The sequence below is a fragment of the Anabrus simplex genome, chromosome 10, assembly GCF_040414725.1.
Source record: "Anabrus simplex isolate iqAnaSimp1 chromosome 10, ASM4041472v1, whole genome shotgun sequence".
Taxonomy (NCBI): Eukaryota; Metazoa; Arthropoda; class Insecta; order Orthoptera; family Tettigoniidae; genus Anabrus; species Anabrus simplex.
The window spans coordinates 112383757-112403948 of NC_090274.1; positions in this window are offsets into that span (position 1 = coordinate 112383757).

Genomic DNA, 20192 nt, shown 5'->3' on the forward strand with positions numbered 1-20192 from the left:
TCCCCGAATTTACATCCGTTTTTCATTCTGTTCAGCGATTTTCTCATGATGCCTCTACATAATACAGACAGACAGACAGACAGACAGACAGACAGACAGACAGACAGACAGACAGACAGACAGACAGACAGACAGACAGACAGACAGACAGATGACGGAAAAATGAAAAAAGTGCCTTTCCGCATTACTGTGGACACAACCGATATAGAAACACCATTATTTTTTAAATTCTGACCAATGTACATCCAAACCTCTCATTGTATATAGATTATGAAAGATAGAAAAGGATGAGAAATTTTTGCCCATGAGTTATTTAAATAACTACTTAATATTTTATTTTTCATAAATTCATAATAGATAGCGAGGAAGCAGAACGACGGGAACAGCCATCGCTTCGTTGCCTTGCTTCATTGTCCTTCTTCTGAGTTGCTCTTGTACAAGCATCGCAGGCAACTCACATCTATAGTGAAGTCATCTACAGAATTGCGTGTGTTCTTTTAGAATTTATATCAGTGCATACTTGTCTTGTGTTGAGTGAGTGTTATGTGATTAATTAGCCTACGTGTGTGATATCTTTCCTTTAAGGGGACCGATGACTGAAAATCCGTTCTTTCCTTACAAAAAATTGATTTCCGGAATTATTGTTAAAAATAACATGAGAATATTTCAAGTTCTGCCGTACGAACATTTTAATGGGCTGCCTGTGGGTGTCTCTGCCACGCCCAACTCACACTTTATCACATTTTGCAGTTTCCGTTTGAATTTAGTTCCAACATTTGACACATGGTATTGGCATGGCGTGAGCGCTTTACGATGTTCTACTGTTTACCTCGTAATATTTAAAAAATAACAGGTGCATTTGAAATTTCAGATGCCTTTTTCTCACCTTTAATTTTTCATTGCTTTGCTCCCTGCAAAACTGTCCATGTGCTGCAGTTCTTGTCTGATTGATATGAAACTTTCCGGAGTTGCAGTAACATCTTCAATTTACAAAACACACTTATAAATAATTGGTTGGAAGCAACGTTGCACGCATTTGATTACGACAGTATATTATTTTTCTATATAAATTAGCAAACCAGACATTCAAAAATATTCTTGTGTGATGCACATTTCAGTAGAAATACGTTTTTAAGTAAGCTATGTTTATAATATGTATGTAAACACCATTATCAAATTTTGAAGTCATAGAAACTGAAATGTTGTCTCAGGGAACTTATTTCAGTAATTCATAACTAAATATTACAAAATAATTGAATAATATTGAATCAGCTCACTGGTATCATAGGTAATATTTAGTTCATGAATGAGCTCACAAAATTTCATGCTAATATCTGCAAATGTGTCGAAGTTAAAAATTAATGTCTTCGGACTCCTTAACATTAAAAAAATGATTTTTTTTCCGTTATGGCTGAGAATGTTCATAAAAATAAGCAAGGACAGTTATTTAAGAAAGAAAAGCAAAATGGGCTTAATGTGCAGTTCTTAATTATCTTTCTCGAAAGAATCCAGATGAAAGGTTCAGTCGAGTGACTAAGTAAATTGTTGAAGCAACAGGCTTTCCTGAGAAGACTGTTTAAGTGCGATCAGTGGCCACTATAGGAATTTTGGCTTCTCCCATTAAAACAAGAGACCATAAAGGAGCACAGAGAAACAGCATGTTAGTCAAGTTCAATGATTTTGTTCGCAGTGGTCTAAGGCGTAACTTTTAACAACCAACCTCCAACTTTGCAAGAAATGTTACTGTCTGTGAATAATGATAAAAACCTTCCCGACTTCAAAATACAAACCTTTTATCGTTTTGTGAAACACGTCGGTTTCGAGTACGAAAAGAAAGGGAATTCAGCTCGTATGACGAAAAGGGAGGGCATTACATTTTGTCACCACAAGTATCTATCAGGAATACCGAGACGAGGGACGAAACATTCATGTTACACTGACGCGAAAACAGAGCAGCGCCCACCCGCTGCATGGAGATAATCCTCCTCAGCAACGGCTGAGCTTCCTGAGGACATCTGAGGTGTTCACCGTCTCACCAGAGAAGGCAAGGTTGGAACTGCGTGGATGGTTGCCAGCTGCTGAGCAGTTACCACCTGGATGCAATGAAAGCTGACTGCTGTGGAAGTCCCTGAACATGAGTGGGAAGATCCATGGATAACTTGAAGAAATGAGGGTTCAGTACAAGTGATATACGATGTGAATGTGTACAAGAACAAAACACGAGCCCCCCAGTGCCAACATCTTGCACAGAGGATGATCTCCTACAAGCCAGTCTGAGTGCATTGGATATTGCAAAATACTGGGCATGTATAATATGTTTTGTGTACTTCAAAATGACTTGTACGTTAGCTGTAAATTTGTATATTTTCAACTCGAGTATAATAAATATAACTGTTGCATCATGGGCTAACACTGGGCACACTGGTGGGAAAGAACGGAAAGATAGGACCATTTCAACTCACGGGATGCTTTTCTGACAGGACCCTCATGCGGCCTTAAGTAACCTACAGGTCGTGACCCGCGGTTGACGATCGTCCATGGGTTCCTGCTAGACATGAAGAACGTATTGCAGTGCAAGAAGAACACCGCAAACGTCCATGCTGAATGGTGATTGTTATGAACGCCTGTTATCGAACCTGCCACCAAATTCTGGCATTGTTCTTGGCAAGAAGTTGGGCCTACACATCCGTCAAAAACCAACCGAACATGTCCTGGGTGTCTTAAGATGTGTCCTGTCATTCTGTCTCTTCGTCAGATTATTCAAATCGTTCTCCTCTGACCACTTGGATTCAGAATCCCTTCATTCGTGATTCGATCTACCCATCTCACCTTCAGCATTCTTCTGTAATACCACATTTCAAGAGCTTCTATTCCCTTTCTTTGTGAGCTAGTTCTCGTCATTGTTTCACTTCCTTGCAACGATCTAGATGAAAGTCTTCTGAAACCTCTTTCTAATTCATATATCAATGTTCGAAGTGGGCGAATTTCTTTTCTTAAGAAAGGCATTTTTCCCTGTGCTGTCAGCACCCTCCTCACATCTGCCATCGTTAGTTCTTTTACTACCCAAGTAACAATATTCATTTCCTAATGTAATATTTCCTGCATCACCTGACTTCGTTCGACTGCACTTCGTTACTTTGGTTTTGGGCTTATTTATTTTCATTTTGTACTCCTTGCCCAAGATTCTGTCCATACCATTCAGCAATTTCTCCAGATCTTCTGCAGTCTCAAATAAAATAACAATATAATCGGCAAGTCCCAGGGTTTCGATTGTGATTCCCTTTCCAAATTCCTCTTTACTTTCTTTAACAGCCTGTTCTGTAGAAACATAAACATAGCAAATTATTAGCTACATATTAAAACAGACTGAGCGATTGCAAGAAACTTTGTAGGATGTACTATGGCTGCATATCTACCGTTGTTACATAAACAGTACGCAGGACTTCCTATATACCCGCCAATCTTGCCAGCATATGATGAATGGCCCATAATCACCCTGAGTTACAAGATTCTACCAGTACTGTGCATGCCTCCGACCTAGCCGAGGTCATTGCTGCATGCCCATTAAAGGGTTCAATATACCACAAAATTCAAGAGGACACTCCTCATATGATGTGTTGTAAGTAGTCCACTGTTTATTGATGAACCTATGGTCAGCAACAATGATCAGGCAGTTAGGTCCTCTTGGCAGATGATGTCACCACAGCAGGGTTAATGAGGGATTGTTGAAGTAGTGAGGGAAAGAGAATGGTGATGAACCTATGAGGTTAAGGATAATGGTACGAATAGTGCAATGGGAGAAATAGTAGATTGATTGACAAATTGCCAGTGCCACTGAACCGGTGTGAATGTTCAGTGCTGGTGGTGAAAGCTAGAAGGAAACTGTTTAGGTGGTATCAGACGGATTGCGAAGAAAATTGGTAAAATGATGAATGAAGACATCGTAAATAGACCTCCTGCAATAGAATAATATTTACGGACCTGAAAGCTGCGTCTGTGGATCAGTGGTAGAGTGTCGGCCTCCGGATTCCAAGATAGCGGGTTCAAACCCGGCAGAGGTAGTTGGATTTTTGAAGGGCGGAAAAATATCCATTCGACACTCCATGTCGTACGATGTCGGCATGTAAAAGATCTCTGGTGACACATTTGGTATTTACCCGACAAAATTCATTAAATCTCAGCCTTAGACGCCCAACAGAGTTTCGGTTTACTCGGTCTGCCATCTAGTGAGCCTAGAGTAAAACGGAACGTCGAAATTGACGAGCAGACAGCCAGATGGTGTCAAATCGAAATGTCTGCACACGGTAGCTGAGGCCATACGATTATTATTATTATTATTATTATTATTATTATTATTATTATTAATATTATTATTATTATTAAGGACCTGAAAATAGCAATTTATTTGCTACACGTTGAAATAGAAACATCATAGGGTGATCATCTATCGGAGTACCCCTGCCGTTGTTACACAGCCTGTCAGAAGCCTAACGAAATGATTTATTCTGAACGCATTCATCGTTTGTACTCTTAAACCCTCTCCACCACTTCCTCGAGTGTGCTGCACGAGTTCGCTGACTTTTTCCACACTTCCTCCACTAAAATAGTTTATGTGACGTATATCCTTCTTCATTGAATCAATCAACTTTCCTGCTAGTCTTCTCACATGTTGACTTTCTTCCAATTCTCTTTCAAAATCCCTCCTTTGCAGTTCTATTCTCTAGCATTCTCGTCATGTGTCCAAACCAATTCAGTCCCAATTCTTCAGTCTCCTAGTCCCTCTTCCGTTTCTGCTACCAAAGTACATTAATAACATGGGTAACAATTAGGGGCTTTGTAGTACCAACCTCCTGCCCATACGTGTCCCAGCGCTCAGTGACACTGTGGGAAGCATCTAGAATTGTGAGAGAAACGACTGTATGATATGAACCGCAGCTTGGATACAGTAAAGATGATAAAGAAAGTTGCTTGAAGAACAAGAAAATGGAAACGATGACGACATCCCTTAATATTAGAGACCTTAACGCTGAAGATGGCATAGTGAGGAAAGGTTGGGAAGAGGTAATGGGTCCCCATGGACGTGGAAAATAAGGATAAGCTCTTCTTAACTTCTCTTTGGGGACCAAATCGTCTATTTAAAACGTTTAGTTTAAAATGATACTTAGCATAAAGTGGCCAATACAAAACCAGTGGCTGACATGGAGTAGCCTCAGGAGAATCTCTTGTAATCTGAGAGAAACTGTCAAGAAAGTTAAATCGTCATCCTTTAACCATCTCCAGTCGCCCGGGTGTGTTCTCCATTTTTTGTCTATCCAGGTACATTTCTTACTTCTCAACTTGGTGCTATTCCACTCCTCTTCCCCCCAGTTCCTGCTTTACTTAACTGATCTACCATGTCCTTGTTCTGCCTGTAGGTCTTTTCCCTTCCAGTTCATTTTTAGCCATTTTCTTGCTGTTCTCATTTGATCCATCCTTTTTATATTTTCGCTTCGCGGCCGCTTAACTTGTGTATTATAACGGATCTCATCATTCCGGAACTTATCTATTCTTTTCTTCTGTAGCATTGACCGCAGTAATTTCATTTCTGCAGCTTGAAGTCTGCTACTGTTGATCGTGCAGGTTTCAAGGGCATATGTAGTTACTGACACGAAATATACCTGATAAATACCGAACATTATTTAAGGAGCAACTACCAAAAACAGAAGTGAATGAAGGAGACGTGGAATGAGAAATGTTCAGATATACACACGGAAGTGAATGATCCAAATAAACTAAGGGACAATCTGTAACAAATGGGAAATTGAAGCAATGAAATCAAAATTACACACTTGGATCAGACATTGAGAAAACTAAAATTTAAACAAAAACAGATTGCCAGAAAGGAGGAAAATAATGGATTTGGAAAGATACATCTAGTGCAAATGCAAAGACTGAAATAGCCACACCCTGTCAACATAGGGTGGTCGACAGTAAGAATGAGGATAAATTTGCACGTTTATAAATAGATTGTCATATCAATTTTTGTTTGAAGTGTACCTTTAAAACAGAACTATCGGTATATTTCTACAGTGAATACGTCAATGCACGGCCCAGTTATTATAACACTACTTTTCACTTAACGGCAAAATTATCATTACCATCACAATTAGAACACTTTAATTGTCATTTAGCCAAGTGTGGTACAGGACAAACAGCTCCCCTCTTAGTGCTTTAGACAGTCTTCTTGATGCCGTCGTAATCTACCGCATATCCATGGATAATGGAGAGTTTCTTCAGCAACTGGTAGCCTAGTTTCAAAGTACTGAGTGGTAGGTGAAAAACAGCCACATCAGATCAATAGGCATTCGTTGACTTGCGGAGGCCGATGTCTTCTGATGAAGGTAGCTCCTTTCTTCAATGGATGGAGGTTTGGTAGGGGCGAAGGCGAAGAAGGCGTCGTCAAATGCGTTACACTTGTTCTTATTGTCGCACGTTACAATGCGCTCGACCATGTAATTAGGTGGAACTGAATCACTAACGCCGGCGCAACCTCTGATGATTAATTTGTCAGTGAGTTCTGAAACACAACAAACAAACAAACAAACTGACTTTCCTGTTTCTCCTGAAGGCAAGTGTACACCCTCCTCTCTACAGCGGGCAACATTTTAAAATGAATGTTAATGGATCCTAGCAATATCATTGTGCATACACCATTTGCTACACCAGCTGCTGGCGAACGGGAACGTACCTCAAATATCCAAATATTAAGATTAGCAACATACTCTTCAGTTCATCTGGTAAACCTGTCTTAAATGACAATATCAGCGCCACACACAGGGTTTGTGTTGAAGTGTCTTTCAAACGCTGCACTCAAGCACTTATTACATGTGTAAAGAGCTTATACATGGATTAACACACGGATGGTTGGAATGTTCGATGTTTTGTAAAATATAGTAGATGGTTGCGGCCACTATTCACGAAACTGAACTGTTGACCATGACAGGGGTTCAGTTACATTCTAAGTTCAGTATTCTATCTTCTAACATGGAATTTGGGGTCATTTATAGAATGCTGCATACTTTAGTTTAAGACCACTTGTATACGCTGCCTGACAAAAACCCCAGAGGAGTGGTGAAAAGTGAATGAAACTACATATCCTGAAATACCATGTGCCTTTATTGAACTGATTGCAATATGGGGTGGAAGAGGCAAGGCCGTTGGCAGTTACAGGTGGAATGTTGGCGCCAGGTCAGTAGGGTGTCGCACCCCCACCCCCCACCACCCGGCTGAACCTACCGGGGAACCTACACTTATGAGGAGAAAAATTTGTCATTTTCCAACTTAATTTTTTCTGCGTTTATTGATCCTTCCTCTTCAAATCGCTGCAGCACTTTTGTTTGTATGTATCATACTTTTGAAGTTATAACATTACTTGACCTTATTTTGCAGTAAAATGTACCGTATTTGAACTTGATGCATACAATTTGCGCCTGGCGCTCTTTCAATTGTTTCTGCCTACACCCTGAGGAACAGGGTTTAGGTATGTCTGTTTATGTTTTGAACTGAATGTTATGAGAATTATACTGAGCATCAAATGAAGGGAAAAATGTTAACAGATGGGAAGCCTTTGTCTGGAAGGAACAGACTCACAGATAATGTAATAAATACGTTGACAGTCTACTATGGCAATGCAATAAGAGAGCATTGCTTGTCTGTTAATGATATGAGGCAAGCCATATGGGCAATATGGTATCAGAAGGCATCAACAGATAAAAATCCAACGCATTACTTTTATCCTAAGAATCCAGATACCTGGTGTCCCTATCAAAGAGCTGTACTCAATGGCTCTGTGGATGAATACCGCCATAAAAATAATGTTCCAACTGCAATAATGGAAGTAATAAAGCCTGTCTTGAAGAAGTTAGTAACAACATAGCTTCTATCAAGGTGTGTTAGGGGCCATACTCAAAATACCAATGAATCATTTAATGCAAAACTATGGAAAATTTGTCCAGAAACAGGCTTTGCAGGACTGTCCAATTTGTGGTGTATGATGCTATAATGACTTTCAACGATTGTATGCAGTCTAGAATTAAAGTTATGAAGAAGCTGAGGCCTCGGGAGACCAACTCAGTAGAGGAGGGTTCGGTTCCCACCTCAACCATTCTGGAAGTGGTTTTCTGTGGTTTCCCACTTCTCCTCCAGGCAAATGCCAGGATGGTACCTAACTTACGGCCACGGCCGCTTCCTTCCCTCTTCCTTGTCTATCCGTTCCAATCTTCCCATCCCTCGCAAGGCCCCTGTTAAGCATAGCAGGTGAGGCCGCCTAGCCAAGGTACTGGTGACATAGAGGTGACATCTCTCGCTGAGTCCGAGGGAAAAACCGACCCTGAAGGGAAAACAGATTAAAAAGAAGAAGAAGAAGAAGAAGAAGAAGCTGAGACTTAAATGTGGAAAATTTTGTCAAGACTCAGCAACAGACCTGGACAAGTAAAGGGGTCTGCTACAAATAGAACTCTGGAATCCACAAAAACGTCCAGAAAGTGCAGGAAGAGGTTGAGACTTGAAGAAAATTCAAGAAAGAGTGCTGATGAAGCTCCAGTTTATGCAGCAGGGGAGTTTTCTTACACATTCGTAACTTTGATCCTCGTTTCCCGAAACTTTGGATTTTCAAATTCGTTTCCTTAGTAACTGCCAGAGGTTTTAAGATAATGAAGTGAAATTTAGAATACACGTGTTTTTTATAGGGAAGAACAATATGACCTAGAACTGTAGCTGTACATGTCATAGTTTCGGTTTTAAAAAAATATTCAGTGAAAAACTTGCAAAAAATTACACTTTAATATAAGCTTTTAAAAAAATATTTTTCCTACATAGAATCCAATGCTTCTAGGTCAATCTCTAGCTACTGCATTAGTAAATACAATGAAAAGTAAATTTTGAAAAACAATTATATTTGTGTAAAATATTAGGGAAACGGCTGCATTAGAATGTCAGTTGATTGGCCTAAGCATAAACCTTTCCAAAACAAAAGTTATGTCAAACGAATGGGTTCAAGCTGGAAATGTGAATATTAAGAACATGCCATTAGAAGAGGTCAGTGATTACATCTACCTTGGCCAGATTATAAATATGACAGGTGATATAAGACCAGAAATCTATAGGCGCATCAAGCTCGGATGGCAAGCATTTGGAAGGAATTCTTCAGTATTAAGATCAAAAATGCCAGCAAATCTGAAGAAAACAGTATTTGACCAATGCATCCTTCCTGTGCTGACTTATGGCTGTGAGACTTGGACTCTGAATGAATTCACAAAAGGGAAACTTCGGACCGCGCAGAGAGCCATGGAAAGGTCAATGCTAGGCTATACAAAGAAAGATAGGAAAAGAGCTGATGACATCCGGTCTGTTACAAAGGTTAAAGACATCTTAGAGAGAGTACGCTCCTTAAAATGGCAGTGGGCTGGCCATGTTGCACGAAGAAATGATGATAGATGGACAAAACTAGTGCTGGAGTGGAGTCCGAGAGAACATCGAAGGCCTAGAGGAAGACCACCGGACAGATGGGACAAAGATATCAAGAAGATCGCTGGTACCACTTGGATGAGATCTGCCCAAGACCGTTCTACTTGGAGAAGACTGTTGAAGGCCTACCTATACCCACGACTTAAAGAGGCCACATCATTTTAATGATTGAAATGGCTGATTGTATTGTATTGTATTAGGGAAACGGTGGAACAGCGCACAATATGCAGCCGCCATTTTTAAAACCTAATTTCATGAAATGCTTTCGCCATATGATTTGTAAATATAGAAACGTATTGGCAAAGTATAGTGTGATTGGCAGATCAAATTACAATTCTTTAGTACTTTCTGTGACTGAGAAATAAACAAGTGAAATATACATGATTTTAGGTTTTTATAGGTGTAGGTCCTCTCTTAAGCTGTTCGGAATGATGTCAAACCGCCTGTGGATCCTCTACTGAGGCACGTTCTTCCACAGTCGTTACAGCTGTCCCTCCAGATCCCGCAGGTTGGTACTGGGACGGAGTTCCCTTTCAAAGTTATCTCACACGTGTTCAATGATGGAGAGGTCCGGGGATCTTGCTGGCCATGGGAGGACCTCAACATGCCACGCGTGTAATTAGGTGACACGATTTCGGTGGCACACAACATGCATATATTAAAATTTGTATGTACTATACTATAGACTATACTGTACATATCTCGTGCATCGTATAGTCATAGTGTTTCAGGTTTAAGAAATAAATGCCGTAAAATTTAAATTATAGTTCCATAAGAACGTGCTTTATAGCAACACTACAACCCTGATTGGTCCGGAAGTCAAGTGAAATACTGTAAATGTCACATGCGGCCGACGAGCCATTCGCTTACCCACATCAGTGAATTAGTGAAGTTTGGTTTGCGTGTGGTTGTCAGTATCGCGTAATTATTCTTAGTGAGTAACTGTTTATTGCTGTGAAATTTGTACGACAAATAGTTGCCAAGATATTATCCCAATTTCGAGATTTGGAGAAACTGTCGCACTTTACTTCAAAACCTCATATTGCACAAATGAGTCTCTTTTTTGAGTGGTTCGATATTGACAGTTTAGAAATGGAGTTGACTGAATTTTAAGAAAGCATGTATGGGTGAAAAAGTTCGAACAACTTGATGAAGCATTTGTGAAAATCGAGTGTGCTATTGATGGTAAATACTCTCTCTAGAAGCCCGAATACTTGAACAGTGGAACAGCCTCCCACAAACGTTTTAAATATATACCCTCACCCTCTCCAGTGATTCCTTGGGATCTATTATGAGTTTACCTGAATTACTCAAAACACTGTTCATTTCCCTTTTCCCTGCTTTCCTAAGATTCTTTATTACTGTCTAGAAATGTTTCCCTGCTGCTTGACCCTGCCTTTCCAGGTTATTACCAAAATCTTACCACGACTGCTTTTTGGATTCAACAACTATTTGTTTCACTTCTTTCATCTACGTACAAATCCCTGTCTGCCTCGGCCCTTGTTTGGAGCCGTTTCTGATAAGCCTTCTTTTCACGTTTACAAGCTGCTCTCACTTCATCATTCCACCAAGATGTTAGCCTTTTCCCATCTTTACACACAGTTGTTCCTAGGCATTACTTTGCTGTTTCTACTACAGCATCCCTGTATGCCACCCATTCACTTTCTATATCCTGAACCTGCTTACTGTCTACTGTTCGAAACTTCTCACTAATCATATCCATGTACTTCTATCTAATTTCCTCGTCCTGGAGATTTTCTACCCTTATTCGTTTGCAGACAGATTTAACTTTCTCTACCCTAGGCCTAGAGATACTTAGTTCACTACAGATCATATAGTGGTCTGTATCATCGAAAAATCCCTGGAAAATTCGTACATTCCTAACAGATTTCCTGAATTCGAAGTCGGTTAAGATATCGTCTATGTGTAGCGGTGAATAGCCTTATGCTTGAAGAATGTATTCGTAACAGCTAAACCCATACTAGCACAGAAGTCCATCAAATGCTTCCCATTCCTATTAGCTTCCATATCTTCGCCACGTATACCAATCACCCTTTCGAATCCTTCAGTTCTATTTCCAACTCTCGCATTTAAATTGCCCATTAGCACCATCCAATCCCTGCTGTTGACCGTGACTACGATGTCACTCAATGCTTCATAAAACTTGTCAACTTCATCCTCATCTGCACAAGCACATGGTGAATCCACTGAAACAATTCTCGTTAAAATTTGTCCAACTGCCAAATTTACCCTCATCATTTTCTCATTTACGCGCCGAACTGAAACTATGTTTCGTGCAATAGTATTCCTGATAAACAACGTACCCTAGTCTCTTCCCTTTCTTTTTTAACACCCGTCAAGTACACTTTATAGTTTCGTGTCTCTTCCTCATTATCTCCCCTTACCCGGACAGCATTTACTCCTAACACATCCAGATGCTTCCTGTTTGGTGACTCAGCCAGTTCTACATTCTTTCTTCCGTAAGCTTCATTAATATTGGTAGCTCCCCATCGAATTCCATTTCGTTCGCCAAGTTGTTTCCAAGGAGTCCCTCGCCTGTCAAATGGGAGTGGGACTCCGTTACTCCCATAGGTCCGAGGCTTGCTTAAAATGTTCTGAGCTCGGTAAATTCATGAAGCAGGATGCTACCCTACTTGCACATAGTCCAAGTGAGGATCTCTCCTCTAATGGGTTAGGGACCACCAGTGGATTGTATAGTCCTAGACGCCTGAGCACAAGAAGGGCCATGACGCAGAATATGTCCGAGATGCCCACTACCATTCCATAGCAACAGGTATCCCGACTCTTTGGACCACTTACTAAGCCACTCAGCCGTTGCCCATGGTTCACGAACTAGGACGTGACTACAGTAACCCACACCGTGGACCATTATTATTATTATTATTATTATTATTATTATTATTATTATTATTATTATTATTATTTTATGAACTATTCTGTGGGTAATTTTTTATGGTTTTATAGGTTTTTCTTAGATAGGGAAGTTCTTTCAGTAATTTAAGATGTGAAACTTTAGTGTGATTGCTTAAGTAATTTGGTGAACTTTTTATTATTATTTGGTAAGAAAGTCATTGTAGGTATCTTATCTGGGTTAGAGATGTTTGGTGTCATCTGGTTTATTATTATTATCTTGGCTGCATTGTTTTCCGTTACTTCCTGGGTTCGAGGCAGCCTTGTATTGGTTGTGTCCCTTGCTATTGTGTATTGACGTTCCCTTCGGCGATATATGTTGTGATGATACGTTTTGTGGCTGTTTGTACCAGGTTTTTCATTATTTTGCTTTGTGTTAGCCGTAATTTTGATTTTGTGACCATATTACTTCTCACTATTCCCTCACGTAATGTAATAGTTTCTATATGTCTATTTAACCGTGTTTTCCTCAAACGGTTGTTGCGGGTAATGCTAATTTTCTGGAGATGTGCTTTGATATGCCTCGAGCTGAATTATCTATCTTGTTTTGTCATGTACTCTTCACTTAAGGGAAATTTTACCCTTCTAATATCTTTCACTTTTTGGGGTGAACACTTGTAATTTTTCTGTGTTTACGTTATCATCTCCCCTTTTGAGCGAGTTCATCATTATCATCAGTTCCCAACTCCAGTTTGCCGGGTGTGGTGAACAAGCGCTGGCCATTTCCTTCTGCCTTCATACATCTTCTGATCCAGTACATCCTCCCACTTGTATCCTCTCTCCTCCACATCTGATCTTACAGTCTCTATCCAATGTTTTCTTGGTCTTCCCTGTGATCTTCTTCCTACGAGATTAAGGTCGAAATATTTTCTGGCAGGTCTTTCCCTGTTCATTCTCATTATGTGCCCATACCACTGAAGTCTGCGTTTCTTTATGACACTGATAATAGGAACCAGCTACTTTCCTATTCACTTCATTTCTGACCTTGTCCTTTGTGGTTGTTTGGTCCATGGTTCTAATGAATCTCATTTCAGTTACGTGGATTCAACTGAAGTTTTTGTTTAGTAGGGTACATGTCTCTAAACCGTACGTGAGGATTGGTAGGAAGTAAGTGTGGTACATGATTGTTTTTGCTTTCTGTGGTATTTTGCAGTCCCAGAGGAGATTTCTGACTTGACTGTAGAAGTTCGATGCTTTCTGTGTTCTGCTGAGTATTTCCTGCCTAACAGTGTTGTCTTTCGATATTATGCTTCCGAGGTACTTGAAGTGGGAAGCTGATTCTATTTTTGCTCCTTCCAGAAATATATTTGAGCTTGTTCCTTCCCTGTTGATGGTCGTTTCCACTGTCTTTGTTTTGCTCATCTTCAGTCCAAAATTTTTGAATGTGTTGTTCCATTCATTTTCTTCTGAACTTCAGCTTCTGTCTCTCCCCATAAAAGCACATCATCAGCGAATACCAGGGCGTTTGGTTCACTATCCATTTTCTTGATAGATTTGATGACCTTGTCCATTACTATTACAAACAGGAGTGGTGACAGAGCACTTCCTTGTTTCAAACCATTGTGACCGTCTGTTGCCTACCTGGACACAGCTGTAGTACTTCTGGTATAGCATCTTGACTTTGTCAATTAAGTACTTTGGCACCTTTACGTCTTCCAGACATTCCCATGTCTTGTTTCGAGGAACACTATCATATGCTTTTTCAATGTCCACAAATGCAATCACAAGATTTCTTCCGTATTCCCATTACTTTTCTGTCAGCATCTTTACTGCAAAGATAAGATCCACAGTACTACGACCTTTCCTGAACCCGTGTTGTTCTTCCTCAAGCAAAGGTTCCACTATCTTCCTAAGTCTTATTTCTATGATCTTTTCCAGCAGCTTCAGTGAGTGTGACAACAGCGTGATGCCTCTGTAATTTCCACATTTCCGTCGGTTGCCCTTTGGAATTTTGTTACTTTCCCAAATCACTGATAACACTCTATATAGCCAATTTTAAGCCTGGTATTCTAGCTGCTTTTATCATGTATGAGCTGACATCATCAAAGCCTGGGGACTTCCCATTTCGCATGCTCTTTAGTGCTGTTTCTACCTCAAGCCATGTTAATGGGTATTTGTTGTTTTTGGCTTCATCTACACTACAGTCATTGGTGGTGGTGTTGCCCCCATCTCCATTTAACAGCATGTTGAAGTAATTCTTCATTTCATCCCTGATCCCTTCCTCTGTTCGTATTAAGCTACCATCATCTGTTTCCAGTGCAAGGATGTTTATATTTTCATTTCTTTTACTGTTTACTATTTTGTATAGTAGTTTCCTACTTCCTTGACAGTCTTCCTCTATCCTTGTAGCAAAGTCATCCCAGCACTTTTCCTTTTCTTCCTGGATCAGTCTTTTTACAGTCAGTTTTCTTCCGGCATTCCTGTGCTAGATGTTCAATTTCTAATTCATTTCGTCTATCATCTATTTCCTATTTTTCGAGGTCTAATTTTCTTTTCAGTATATCTCTATATTTTACTGCTGTCTTCTCTTGGTCAGGCCACCAAGCTGTTTTCTTCTCTTTTGGTGTGGCACTTGTTTTTCCACAAATTTCTGTGGCTTCTTTTACTAGGGTTTCTTTGAATAAGGACCATTCTTCTTCTACTCCCCCTTTCTCAGTTTTGGGTAATTTAGCTGTTATCCTTGCTTCATAGTTTCCTTTCTTCTCCATGTTATGCTGCGATATGTCACCTGTATGTCAAAATGCTGAAATAAACAATGACTTCCAAGAACTATTCTAGGGCAAATAGTTACTATTTTAAAATTTAATTGTGAAGGTCAGGTACAGGTTAATTCGAGGTCAGATTACCTTGTATAACAATAAATGCATTCAGGATCGTTTATTTAGAGATTTTGATATGTTATTTTCCTGTGCTTGACGTAGTTAGATAAAATTAAAACTTTCATGAATTCATTAATTTATATACACTGATGAATTATTTGTTGTTTTAAATCCTCCTCTTCATTTTCTATTAATTAACTAATTAAACTAGTTTAAATACTTAAATATTTGATTTCAGTGCAATCATAGAATTATGGTCCTTGACTTGTTGTTCGTTAGTTAGGCCTATCTCGTGCCTCTTAAATGCATTTCCTGCGTTGGGCGGTGCTTGCAGCACTCCTACATGTACACTGTTGTTCCTTGTGGTATGGTTTATTATGCCATTCGTACGGATGGTGCAGTGTGATGATATGTGGTACGAAAATGCAGTCGTATTCAAAAAGTTATAATGATATGTGCGATGAGAAAGAAGATTTATAAAAATATTTACACTGATGATATGTGGTATAGAAAGCAAATGTATTTAGAAAGTTTTAATGATGACATGTGCTATGAGAAAACAGATATATTTAAAAAAGATCTAATGATGACATGTGTGATCCGAGAAAGCAGATCTATTTAGAAAGTTTTAATGATGATATCTGGTATGAGAGAGCAAATGTATTTAGAAAGTTCTAATGATGACATGTGCTATGAGACAGAAGACGTATTCAAAAAATTGTAGGTAGAGTTTATTATTAGTGCAGGACTTTAAAAGTAAAATTTCCTGCTTATTTTCAAATGGTTAAGTTAAAAGCGAAGCATACATAGATACATATATTCTACCACATTTTAAATTACATTCATGGGTATTATTTTCAAATCTGTTCCCAAGACATTTTAAGGTTAGTGATTTTCTCTAAAATGTCTTGTAAACCTGTTGAACTGCTTTGTAACTTTATGCAAAATGATTATTTTTAAAATGCTTTCTGGTGTGTTTAGTGAATTAGTTTCAATTTCTTCATCATCATGGTTCATGGTGTGGGTTATTGTAGTCACATCCTAGTTCATGAACCGTGGGCTGCAACTGAGTGACCTAATGAATGGCTCTGAGAGTCGAGATACCAGTTGGTATGGAATGGGAGTGGGCATTCCGGACACATTCTGAGTCATGGCCTTGTGCTCAGGCGGCTAGGACTATACAATCCATTGGTGGTCCATAACCCGTTAGAGGAGAGATCCTAAATTGGATTATGTGTAAGTAAGGTAGCATCCTGCTTCACAGAATTTTCACCGAGCACGCTTAGAACATTTTAAGAAAGCCTCGGACCTATAGGAGTAATGGATTCCCACACCCATTTGACAGACTAGGGACTCCTTGGAAACAACTTGGCGAACGAAATGGAATTCGATGGGGAGCTACCAATATTAATGAGGCTTACGGAAGAAAGAATGTAGAACTGGCTGAGTCAGCCAGGAGTAAATGCTGTCCGGGTAAGGGGAGATAATGAGGAAGAGATAGGAAACTATAAAGTGTACTTCACGAGTGTTAAAAAAGGAAGGGAAGAGTTTTGGGGTACATTGTTTATCAGGAATATCATTGCACGAAACATAGTTTCTATTAGGCGCGTAAATGAGCGAATGATGTGGGTAAATTTGGCAGTTGGACAAATTTTAACGAGAATTGGCTCACTGTATTCACCATGTGAGGGTGCAGATGAAGATGAAGTTGACAAGTTTTATGAAGCATTGAGTGACATTGTAGTCACAGTCAACAGCAGGGATTGGATAGTGCTAATGGGCAATTTCAATGCGAGAGTTGGAAATAGAACTGAAGGATACGAAAGGGTGATTGGTATACGTGGCGAAGATATGGAAGCTAATAGGAATGGGAAGCATTTGATGGACTTCTGTGCTAGTATGTGTTTAGCATGGGGGGCTAGGGGCAATAGATCCATAATGGACTATATCTTAACCGACTTCGAATTCAGAAAATCAATTAGGAATGTACGAGTTTTCCGGGGATTTTTTGAAGATACAGACCTCAATCTGATCTGTAGTGAACTAAGTATCTCTAGGCCTAGGATAAAGTGAAATCTTTCTGCAGACGAATAAGGGTACAAAATCTCCAGGATGAGGAGTACATAGATATGATAAGTGAAAAGTTCCAAACAATGGACAATAAGCAGGTTCAGGATAGGGAAAGGGGTGAAATACAGGGATGCTGTAGTAGAAACAGCAAGGTAATGCCTAGGAATAACTGTGTGTAAAGATGGAAAAAGTGAACATCTTGGTGGAACAATGAAATGAGAGCACCTTGTAAACGTAAAAAATACGCGTCTGAAATGGCCCCAAACAAGGGCCGATGCAGAGTGAACTGCAGACATCTATAGTTACACAGATAGTTTCATCAACAACTTTACGGAGATGTTTGAAATATTTTGGACACATTTTGGGATGGATAACAATAGACTCACAAGAAGGTTATCCAATGTTATAAATTCCCAGAACAAGAGAATTAATTGGCTGGAGGAAACAAGAGGGGACCAGAGTGAATTGAACATCAGGGAAGACTTCGTGAGAAATCGCAAAGTCTTCAGGGCCTCAGTAAATAAACACACACGTGTGGTGAAACCTATCAGCAGGACTGGTGCAAAGTTGTCAGAAGAGTGGAAGAGGCAACACAGTTCTTGAAGAGATTTTGGAAGAATAGGAAGGTGAAAGTCATCAAGCCGATGGAAAACTTCCAACGCGCTCTATGAATGGACATAAAGAAATAATAATAATAATAATAATAATAATAATAATAATAATAATAATAATAATAATAATAATAATAATAATAATAAAGTAATATGTTTCCATAGCAAGAATGATTATTCAATACTTACTGATTGGCCTAGATCCAAGTTCGAAAAATGTGGCGATCTCACATTTGAACTCGCAAAATATTTCGAATTCCTTTTTATCTCGATAAGGAGCGTTACATTCGGGCTGAGTGATGCCATTACAAGCCACACATGCGATGAATTCCTCAGCTGCAACAGTATAATTGCCAATTATTCTCTATAAATATTACGATGAAAGACCTTACAGAAAAACGTAGAGTTTAACCTGGAAACTTATATTGCATTCGTTCATTCATTAGAAATATTGGTTTGACAAAACAAACAGATCTAAGTAAACGGACATTTTCATTAAAAACAGTGTTAATCGACATATTTTATGTAAGATACATGAAACAACGTGACCTTGCCGCGATGGGGAGGCTTACGTGTCTCATGGAAGTAGAAGGCCAAGCTGTAGGGATGGGTATCTGTCGAGAGGCCAGACGAACGAAAGGTTCATCAAGAGGGGGCAATCATCAGGAAGATGGATACTGACACACTGCGAGTTGGAGCGTGGAATGGTAAAATTTTGAATTGTTGTGGTAGGTTAGAAAATCAGAAAAGGGAGATGGAAAGACTAACGTTAGATGTAGTTGATTAAGTGAAATATGTTGGCAGGGAGAGCAGGATTCTCAGTCATGTGACTACAGACTTATCAACATAAAATCAAACAGGGCAAATACAAGACTTGGTTTAAAAAGGAATAACAAAATAAGGCAGCCGGTCACCTACTACGACCAGCATAATTAAAGGGTTAACATCATCAAGATAGACACCAAACCAATGCCCACCACAATACTGCAGGTCTATATGCCTACTAGTTCAGCGGATGGTGAGAAAATCGAAAGAGTATATGAAGATATAGAAGATGTAATTAAACATGTAAAAAGTTATGAGAACGTAATTGTGATGGGAGACTGGATTTCAGTGGTAGACCAAGGGAGAGAAGGTAATACAGTACGAGAATTTGGACTGGGACAATGTAAAGAAAGAGGAAGCTGATGATGAACAAATCGGAATAATATTTGAAGAGATACAAGATATAATACAATATCCAAAAAGAAGTGAGACTTTAATTGTGATGGGAGACTCGAATGCAGTCGTGGTGCAAGGAAGAGGAGGTAATGCAGTGAGTTAGGAGTGGTGGTGGTGATTATTGTTTTAAGAGGAAGTACAACTAGGCAACCATCCTCTATATAACATTAATCAGAGGGAAAAAGGGAAGGGATCCGACACTTCGAAAAATGAAGATATCGGTCAAAGAAAGACAAGGGCTACGAAGAGCGTGAAAGTGAAAGACTCCCTAGCCCTCGCAAACCTAATAGCGTCGGGATCGGAAAAGAACAAGAGTTGACCAAGGGAGGTCGGATAGGATAGATGAAGGTGAGGATCCTGGCACAAGTAAGTGGAAGGAATGCCAGGACTCAGCTGAGGGCCCCGTGGTCGCCAACCCACGCTCCAAAGTTCAGAGCCCCTGAGGCCCCTCTTTGTTGCCTCTTACGACAGGCAGGGGATACCGTGGGTGTTATTCCACCGCCCCCACCCACAGGGGGAAAGTGAGTTAGGAGAGTGTGGCTTGGGACAAAGGAATGAAACAGGAAGTCGGCTGGTTGAATTTTGCATCGATCATATTTTAGTCCTCGCTAATACTTGGTTTAAACCCACAAATGACGTCTGTATACGTGAACAAGATCTAGAGACGCTGAAAGGTAACAAATAGACTTCATTATAATTAGGCAGTGGTCTAATTACTGAAAAGGAGGAGAATTTGAATTTTATCAGAGACTTTTGTAGCAGTCTGTATAGTAAAACAAAGGAAATTTCGATAGCACCTGACCTAAAAAGTGTAACTGAAGTTCCAGATATACTTCCTTCGGAGGTCAGATATGCTATAGATAACAGAAGAAAGGAGCTGTTGCCGGTGATGATGATCTTTCTGTCGATATTCTGAAGCTTACAGGTGATGAAACAGTAAACCACTTGGCTAAAATCTTCACTTCTTGTTCACACAATGCTTCAATCCCAGCATCATGGAGTAAAGCAAAGATATTATTATTATTTCATAAAAAAA